The 10,162-nt window shown below is 38.5% G+C and overlaps 1 long non-coding RNA gene across 1 annotated transcript; it reads left to right on the top strand.

Moving 5' to 3' along the window:
- The first annotated feature begins 9,105 nt into the window (after nucleotides 1-9,105).
- Nucleotides 9,106-9,880, top strand: LOC125420691 (uncharacterized). The gene is made up of 3 exons (XR_009635423.1): nucleotides 9,106-9,342; nucleotides 9,473-9,620; nucleotides 9,711-9,880. It is a non-coding gene; the product is annotated as an uncharacterized LOC125420691 (long non-coding RNA).
- Nucleotides 9,881-10,162: the final 282 nt, after the last annotated feature.

The raw sequence follows: 10,162 nt of genomic DNA, 5'->3' as shown, positions 1-10,162 counted from the left end.
TTGCATCCTTCATGTAAGACTCCATCATCCCTTCATCATCTTCACTTGCTGAGCTTCCTTCAGCCTCTTCGATTTTCCCCTTTAGCTTCCCAGCAAAAACTGGAATTCCTTTCTCCACAAATTTCCAAAGCCCAAAGGATTTGAAAATGATGACCATCTTGATTCTCCAAAATTCATAGTTCTCTCATGAGAATATAGGAGCCCTTACTTCAGATCCAGCCATTGATGCTTCAGATCTGTAATTCTAGCCTACACTCTTCAATCGAGCTCAGAATTGCTCGAGCTCTGTTTCTATTTTTTTTTTAGAGCATAGTACTTACTCCCAACTCAGATTCAACCAGCTCTGATACCATGTTAATGGAGCTTGAGAGATTGTATATTGTGGATGATGATAGCTTGAGAAGAGAGAGAAGTTAGAAGAGCAAAAAGAACGTGTATATATTTTCTTCTTGCATATATCAGAGAAAAGAGAATATGTTTTTGCTTACATTATCAAATGTAATTGTTACAATTTGTTATATAAAGCATAAATTTGTATTTTCTCTCTCTCACACTTTCATGCACTCATTTTCTCATTCTTCTAGTTTGTTCCATAATAGGTGGCATATGAGCCACTATGAAATACACCTGTATGATCTCATTTTCCATGTTTGCTTTAGCCTCCACGTCAGCACAGCAGGTTATGTTCCAACACTCCCCTGTAACCTCTGTGCTGAGACAATTCCAAACGTTTCCCTCAAATAATTGAATCTGTCCCTTGGTAATGATTTGGTAAATATATCTGCAATTTGTTCTTTGGAAGCACAAAATGTCAAATTTACAATTCCATTCTGCAAGGCCTCTTTGATGAAGTGATATCTCCTGTCTATGTGTTTAGTTTTCTGGTGAAAGACTGGATTCCTAGTGATGGCAATGGCTGAGGTATTATCACAGTGTAGAGGTGTAGCTTTCACTTGCATTTCACCAAAATCTTTCAACACAAACCGAAGCCAAATTGCCTATGCAGTTGCTTCTGAGGCACTTATATATTCTGCCTCAGCTGTAGAGAGTGCTACACAATTTTGTTTAACCGAGGCCCATGAAAATACTCCACTTCCAAAACTAAATGCATATCCAGATGTGCTTTTCATATCATCCACAGAACCACTCCAGTCACTGTCACAGTACCCTACTAAAACAACTTGTTGTCCCTTGACATATTCTATTCCATAATCTAAGGTACCTTTGACATACCTTAATACTCTTTTTGCTATACCAAGATGCTTCTTTGTGGGACAATGCATGAACCTTTCCAGTAGACTTGCACCAAACATGATATCTGGTCTTGTTGCTGTCAGATATAGAAGACTTCCCACTACCTTTCGATACATCTCTTCATCTACAGTTTCACTTCCATCTTCCTTGCTGAGTTTCTCATTTGCAATTAATGGTGTGAGAACTGGATTACAATCGGTTAAGCCAAACTTGTTCAGCAATGTAGAAGCATATTTTTTCTGGTGCACAAAAATGCTGGAATTTGTTTGTATTACTCCCATTCCAAGGAAATGATGTAACAATCCCAAATCTGTCATTTCATACCTTTTCATCATATCTTCCTTAAACCAATGCAACATTTCATCATCATTTCCTGTATACACTATGTCATCAACATATATAGCTGCAATGAGTATTCCTTTTTCTCCCCTAGTCTTTGTATAAAGAGTGGCCTCACTTTGACTCTTTTGAAAACCACCCTCACTGAAATATGCATCAATCTCACTATACCAGGCTCGTGGGGCATGTTTCAATCCATATAATGCCTTATGTAGCTTATATACTTTATCCTCATGCCCTTCAATGACAAAACCATCTGGTTGTTCTACATAGACCTCCTCTTGCAGCACACCATTTAAAAAAGCTGACTTAACATCAAGCTGGTACAATTTCCAGCTTTTGTGAGCTGCTAAAGCAATCAAGGTCCTAATAGTGTCAAGTCTTGCAACAGGGGCAAAAGTTTCATTAAAATCCACTCCTGGTTTCGGTGCATACCGTTTAGCCACTAACCTTGCTTTGTTTTTTTGAATTGAGCCATCGAGATTAAGTTTTGTCTTGTATACCCTTTTAACCCCAATTACAGGCTTATCTGCTGGTCTACTCACCAACTCCTAAGTTTTATTTTTCTCAATCATCCTCAACTCATCTATCATTGCAATGATCCAGGACTGATTTTGTGCTGCTTCATTGTAGTCTTCGGGTTCAATGATGCAGTTGTTGCATTTTGCTAGAATATTAGTCAAATTCCTCCATTTTACTGGTGTATGGTCAAATTCAGCATGCTTTCCACTTGTTTCAGTGTGTGTAGGGTCCATGCTAGTACCCCTAGGTGCATATGGACTGTTCCTACTGCTGCTTGTAGTCTCCCTTGAATTTTTACACTTTGAGCTGATTTTTCTGGTGTATAGTAAGTGTCTTTGAATGCTGAATTCACTTCTTCTGAGGCTTTGCAACCATCCTTGGTTGCTGAAATTATCCTTCCTCCATTATTTCTTTCATCTTCCTTCCAATTCCATGAATTTTCTTCATCAAATATAACATCCCTTGATAAAATCAATTTTTTAGCTATAGGATCAAATATCCTATACCCCTTCTCACAGGTTCCATAGCCAACAAAAATTCCTTTTACACTTTTTGAATCCAACTTTTGTCTTGTTTCAGCTGGTACATGAACATAACAGATGGATCCAAAAATTTTCAAATGTCCTACACCAGGTTTTCTTCAACTATAAGCTTCAAAAGTTGTCACCCCATTCAAGGCTTTAGTAGGACACCTATTTAGCAGATACACAGCTGTGTGAACAGCTTCTCCCCACAGATATTAGGGAATTTGTTTATCATGTAGCATGGCCTTGGCCATTTCAATGACCACCCGATTCTTCCTTTCAACTACCCCATTTTGTTAAGGAGTGCAAGCCACTGTCATTTGCCTTTGAATTCCTTCAGATTCACAGAATTTTATAAACTCTGCAGACAGAAATTCTCCTCCTCTATCACTTCTTAGACACTTAAGTTTAAAACTACTTTGCAACTCAACCATTGCTTTAAATTTCTTAAAACAGATAAGAGCTTCAGATTTGTTCATTAAAAAATACACCCAAACCATGCGTGTGCAGTCATCTACAAATAGCATAAAATACCTGTTTCCAGCAAGTGTCTCTGTTTGCATTGGTCCACACAAATCTGTATGAACCAATTGTAGTGGCTGATTTGCTCTCCATGCACCATTCTTTTGGAAAACTTCTCTATGTTGCTTTCCAAATTGGCAGCCTTCACAGACCTTCATCATTTCTCCAGGCTTTGGTAATCCCGCAACCATATCCTTCCTTTTTAATTCAAGCAAAGCATTTGAATGAAAATGTCCCATTCTTTTATGCCAGATTTCCATACTAAGCTCAGTTTGAACTCCTAATGCAACCTGCTCACTCGATGTCATAGTTAACGGATAGCATCGATTTGTTTTTCCTTTGACTTGCACAATCAGATTCTCAAACGTAGGTCCATCATACACATGACACATTCCACCACCAAATGTCAGATAATAGCCATGCTCATCCAATTGACCAACATTCAACAGGTTTTCTTTCAAACTAGGTAAATATAGTACCTTTTTGATATGTCTTTTTCCCTTGTCAGTGTCAATCACCAATGTTCCTTTCCCAGCAATGTTCTCTAATGTTCCATTAGGCATTTGAACCCTTCCAAACAAATGTCTTTTCACATCAGTCAATAAACTGATATTTCCTGTCATATGGTTGCTGCACGCACTGTCTATGTACCATTCACTGTTTTTGCTTGAGTCACGAGTCTCACTAGCTGCATAAAACATATTCCCTGTCATTTCCATCTGATTTGTACAGTTGGCTTTCTGCACATTTCTTCCAATTTTACATTCCCTTGCCCAATGTCCAAACTTGTCACAATTATAGCATTTTGGCTTGCCTTTAAATCTACATTCCCCAAAATGATACTTACCACAGGTTCTACATTGTGGTTTTGGATTATCTTGATTGCTTCCAACCTGCCATCTACTCCCTCCATTAACAGTGTTTGCAGCATGTGTATTTATCATTTGAGCTCCATGAAACCTTTGCTGAAATTTTTGTTTAGGTTCCCATTTCTTCTCTTTTGAGGACCATGACCTTTGAAACTTAGCTACATTATATTGTGGTACTCCTTTGTTTTGTATTTTGGAATTCACAGACAATATAGAGAATGCTTTCTCTGTGGAATCAGTAACTTGCTGGTCAAGTCTCTGCTCTTGACTCTTCAAAATCGCAATTACTTTTTGAAATTCCACTGATGTCAAGTCCTTAGTATTTTCTATCACTAAACAGATTGGTTCATATGCTTTTGTTAAGCTAATTAATACCTTTTGAACCATTCTTTCATTTGACAGTGTCTCTCCAAACGTTTTCATCTGGTTTACTAGATCATTTAGTCTTGTAAGATAATTGGACAGTGTTTCATCATCCTTCATCCTGGTGTATTCGAAATCTCTCCTTAAACTTTGCAATTTCACAGATCTTACCTGATCTCCACCGTGAAATTCTTTGTACAAAAGCTCCCAAGCTTCTTTTGCAGTCTCTGCATTTGCTATCCTTGGGAAAATTTGATCACTAACAGCACCTTGAATAATCTCCAAAGCTTTTGCATCCTTCATGTAAGACTCCATCATCCCTTCATCATCTTCACTTGCTGAGCTTCCTTCAGCCTCTTCGATTTTCCCCTTAGCTTCCCAGTAGAAACTGGAATTCCTTTCTCCACAAATTTCCAAAGCCAAATGGTGACCATCTTGATTCTCCAAAATTCATAGTTCTCTCCTGAGAATATAGGAGCCCTTACTTCAGATCCAGCCATTGATGCTTCAGATCTGTAATTCTAGCCTACACTCTTCAATCGAGCTCAGAATTGCTCGAACTTTGTTTTTATTATTTTTTTTTTTAGAGCACAGTATTTACTCCCAACTCAAATTCAACCAGCTCTGATACCATGTTAATGGAGCTTGAGAGATTGTATATTATGGATGATGATAGCTTGAGAGAGAGGGAGAAGTTAGAAGAGCAAAAAGAACGTGTATATATTTTCTTCTTGCATATATCAGAGAAAAGAGAATATGTTTTTGCTTACATTATCAAATGTAATGATTACAATTTGTTATATAAAGCATAAATCTGTATTTTCTCTCTCTCACACTTTCATGCACTCATTTTCTCATTCTTCTAGTTTGTTCCATAACACGTGGCATATGAGCCACTGTGAAATACACCTGTATGATCTCATTTTCCATATTTGCCTTAGCCTCCACGTCAGCACAGCAGGTTATATTCCAACAGAAATACCACTACGGAAACACAAAGAGGTCGTACCTATATATTCCCATGGCATTCATTTATGTTGATCTGAAAAAGCATTGACAGCTTTCATTTGCTAAATTATGACCATTGATGTAATATGTTTATTTCTTCAGCAAGTAATCCAAAGAAGAATCGGAACTGGGTAACCATTGTTGGTCCACTGGTTTCCTTAATTGTTCTTGCTATAATCCGCTCATTGTGCTGTTCAATGCTGAAGTACTACTTCTACTTTAGAGGTATCTGTCATTGTAATATATTTGAGCATCATTTTTATTTGATTGAACAAAATCTAAACAGTTCCTTCATCTTCTTCTTCTTCATTTTTATTTATTTAATTATTTTTATCTTTTTGTTTTGTGTTGACCAGGTAAACAAGGAAGCCAAGGGAAGGATGCAAACATGCGTACAAAGGTATTGATACGCGAATTGGGGACTAGTATGGCAGCCATTAAAGAACTCAGTGGCACACACAAGCTGAAGTCAAATGGGAAGCAGGATCATGAATTACCTTTATTCAGCTTTTCTGCCATAGAGAGTGCCACAGGCCACTTCTCTGATGCAAATAAATTAGGCCAGTGTGGTTTTGGGCCAGTCTACAAGGTTAAATTTGATTCTGAAATATTGTGAGAGTTCAATTCTCTTTGTAGCATATGAAAATGAAAAGTAATAAAGTAGTTTTCTCCAGGGTACATTGGCTGATGGACAAGAAATTGCAGTCAAAAGACTCTGCAGAAGATCTGGACAAGGAGTAGAGGAATTCAAAAATGAAGTGATGTTAATTTCAAACCTTCAACATAGGAATCTTGTTAGAGTATTGGGTTGTTGCATTAGGAGAGGAGAAGATATTGGTCTATGAGTATTTGTGTAACACCCCGTCCCAAACCACATCGAAATTCGTGCACGTTGACCGAGGTTGACCGTTGACAGAGCGGGTCAAAAGTTAATTTTGAATACCGTAATATTTTATTATATTTGACTTAAGTGCACAGTAACGCCACGTGTCATCACCTGATTGGTCCACGTGGATGAACAGTGTCACCACGGTGGCTTTTATTTGGCAAAAGTCTTGGGGAGGAGAGAGAAAGAGAGAGAAGAGAGAGAGAGAGAGAGAGAGAGAACCGGCCGCTGGATTCCAACAAATTTTCTGGTCGATTCTCGTTACACGCACCGGCCAGACGGAAGTCTCTCCCCATTTCTGGCCAAACCCAAAAATCTCACGACCGCCGGCCGCCGGACGCGCCCAGATCGAGTCGGCGAAGCTCGGCGGTGATTTTCCCCTCCACCGCCGGCCACCGCCGTTTGACCCCTTTCCGGCCACATGCGCCAGCCACCCCTCACCACCTCCTCATTTCTGGCCAGCCCACCAAATTTCACGGCCACCAGACCTCCGACGCGCCGGGATCGGAGCGTTTTCCGGCGAGGCGCCGAAAACCTTTAAACCCTGATTTCTCCGCCGACCGGCCTCCGTTTGCCTCACCGCCGGTCCCATTGGAACCCTCTCCCCTTGATCTACAAAACCCCCAAAAATCTCAGCCAATGGGCACCGCACGCGCCGCCGCCGGCGACGGTTGCCGGTGACCGCGGCGGCTCGTTGGAAATCACTGTTCCGGCGAGTACCCAGTTGCACCGCCGGTCCCTCCCGATTGATTCCGACCCCCTGAATCCAAATCCGGGATCCTTTTTTGCCAATTCGCAATGGATTGAGAGGATCGAAGAGTTGAATCCCGAAAGCTTTCCGGTGAGATTCCGGCCACCACCGGTCCGATCTCCGGAAAGTTAGACCGGATTTGTAATCCTCGTCGCTCAAGCTTCGATTCGGTATATTACTCGTCAACTTTAGTTGTCGTTTGGTGTTCACTCCCCGGGTACCCATTTGGGAGTTACCCAATTAAAATATTAATATTTGTGGTTTGGTGTATTGTGGATGTTTTAAGTGCACATGCGCGTAGCGGAGTCGATCCTACGGAGGATCTTGATTGAGATACGTGCTTAAGGTGAGTGACCCACCTTCAAATTAATTTCGGAAATTAAATTTGTGATTATTATGTGTGAATTGAATATTTGAAATTTATATTCTATGCGTCAAATATTTAATTGATTATTGTGGAAATTATTGGTGAATTTATTTTGATTAAAGAAAATATGCATTATATAAATTTATGCCATGTGAAAATTATTTTATAGTGTTGAGAATTTTTTTTTTTGGAATTTAATTATATATGAAATTTTTGTGGTTTTAACATTAATTTGGGCATGATTTGATTTTCAAATATTTCAAGGAAAATATTTGTTTATGTTTGTGACTTCAATTTTTGTAAGTATGCCCATGGAATATATTGTGATTTAAATTATTATATTTCAAAAATAATTATGCTATTGGAAGAATTTGAATATTTAAATTGGTGGATTTGGGAGTTGGTGGATTTGAAATTCATGGAATTTATGACGTTGATTATAATGAAATTGTGGAGAATTTCCGGGTTTAATTGGATGGAATAAACCCGGTATGTTTATGGAAAATTTGAAATTTTGAGATGTATTGATTTATATTTTTAGATGCACCATACACGTACTGGTGTTCTGTTTGTATGTGATATGCTTAGTGTGCACACGGATGTGATTAGCGCGTGGGTGGGTGTGAGTAGCGCGCAGGTGATTTTATGGGATTGTCCTGTGTTTGCCATCGGATGAGGGTAGAACGCCCCTCCATGGCCGGGACACCTGTTTGCAGCGGCGCGGTGGGACGCCACGCGACCGTATGCCGGTTTCTCTCTATAACCTCCTGTCTGGCGGTACCTTGGGATGCTGGGTACTGTTGGCGCCACTGGTATATAGTGGGTGCATCAAGTGATTTTCAGAACTGGGATTTTAAAATAAATATTTTGAAATTGTATTGGAATTAAAAATATAATTATTACTGTTTCTGGTATTTATTTGATTGGGGATTTTAAATTGGTTTAATTTTTCCCTTTACTTAATTATCCAATAAATTAATTTCTTTTAATTATAAATTTTGGATGCTTGACTTATTATATTTTATTTGATATTCATTTGAATGAATTGATGTCTTGGTTTTCAGGGAACACGAACAAAGGGTTTTGTGAAGAGGTTTTAAAAGGGGAACTTTTCCAACCGATAGAATTGTAAGGGTTTTGAGAGAAATTAATATTTCTAATTAATTATTATTTATCTACTTTATTACCGTGGTATTATAATTGTATAGTAGATAGGGTCACTCACTGAGATGATTAGCATCTCATATTTTTAAATTCCGTTCCTCTAGGTACCAGGTTTGTCGGTATTCATTCGGAGCGGACTTGATCTTCATCGCTGTCTTAGTTCGTGAAGTACCCTGTTCTTCCTTTATTGCAGTTGTAATATTTCTTTCATCCATGTTGTATCCTAGACTTAGTAGTACTTCATGAAGCTCTGTATACTGTATTGGACATTTATGTATTAATTATGCACTGGATTACTGTTGTTAATTTGAAGTGCTGTACATTTGTGGATTCAATTTGTAGTATTGTGGGAGGAATAAGGGGATGTTTATAGAAGTGTGTTTTCAGTGCAGGAAATTTTTGGTTAGTCCTACCCTTAGGGGAGGTGCTGCCGGATTTTTCGTTGGAAGGTTCGGTGGTATTTCCCTGGGATCAGGGCTTGTCTAGGGTTCCGGGGAGGAATTCTGGACGGGTCCTGACACTTTACAACAGATGCAACAAAACGAGTTTTGCTTGACTGGAAAAAATGAATGCACATCATAGAAGGGATTGCTCAAGGGCTTCTATACCTCCACAAATACTCTAGACTAAGAATTATCCATAGAGATTTGAAAACCAGCAACATCTTATTAGACAGCAACATGAATCCAAAAATCTCTGATTTTGGGACAGCAAAAATCTTTGGGGAGAATGAATCGGGAGCCAACACTAATCGCATTGTTGGGACCTACTAAGTGAATTTTAACACTTTTCTTTTCCTTTACCAAAATTAATTTGCTTCAGTTTAAAATAACATGGAATTAACATCAAGAGCATTCTGTTTTTGCACTAATAATGACTCGAATAAATTAATGATGAAAACAGTGGCTATATGTCTCCTGAGTATGCCTTGAAGGGTCTCTTCTCTGAAAAATCAGACGTCTTCAGTTTTGGAGTCATCATGCTAAAAATCCTAAGCGGCAAGAACACTGGTTTTTATCAGCCAAATGAATTTTCAAACCTACTAGAATATGTGAGTAATAAGCTTTAATATCATTGCATTACAAACAGTTTAATTACATTACTTTCAAGGATTGAGCTTTTCAGTAAAAATTCAATCTAGGCATGGTATCTGTGGAAAGAAGGAAGATACTTGGAATTACTGGATTAAGTAGTGGCAGAACCATGTACAGCAACAAGCGAATTTAGACGGTGTGTGGAAGTTGTTTTGTTTTGTGTGCAAGAAAGTGCAGAAGATAGACCAACCATGTCAGATGTTGTGTCGATGCTTGGAGGAGGTAGTGATTCAGTAACTATCTCAGGTCCTGAACAATTGCTTTTTCTAAGCTTGTAAAACAGAATTTGGTAGAGAATCCAGGAACATGCTCTGTTAATGATGTATCATATTCAACTCTACAGGCTCGATAGCATTCCAGCTATGATTATTAAATGAAACTATGAAACTTTTGTAGCCGTCTTATGAACCTTACAAGAGATTGGAGATATATCCCATATAAAGTATACAATAAAAAATCAAATCAAAAGATAATAAATAAAATTAAAACTAAGGGAACT

This window comes from Ziziphus jujuba, chromosome 1 (assembly GCF_031755915.1).
Source record: "Ziziphus jujuba cultivar Dongzao chromosome 1, ASM3175591v1".
Classification (NCBI taxonomy): Eukaryota; Viridiplantae; Streptophyta; class Magnoliopsida; order Rosales; family Rhamnaceae; genus Ziziphus; species Ziziphus jujuba.
This window is presented reverse-complemented; position numbering and strand designations above follow the sequence as displayed.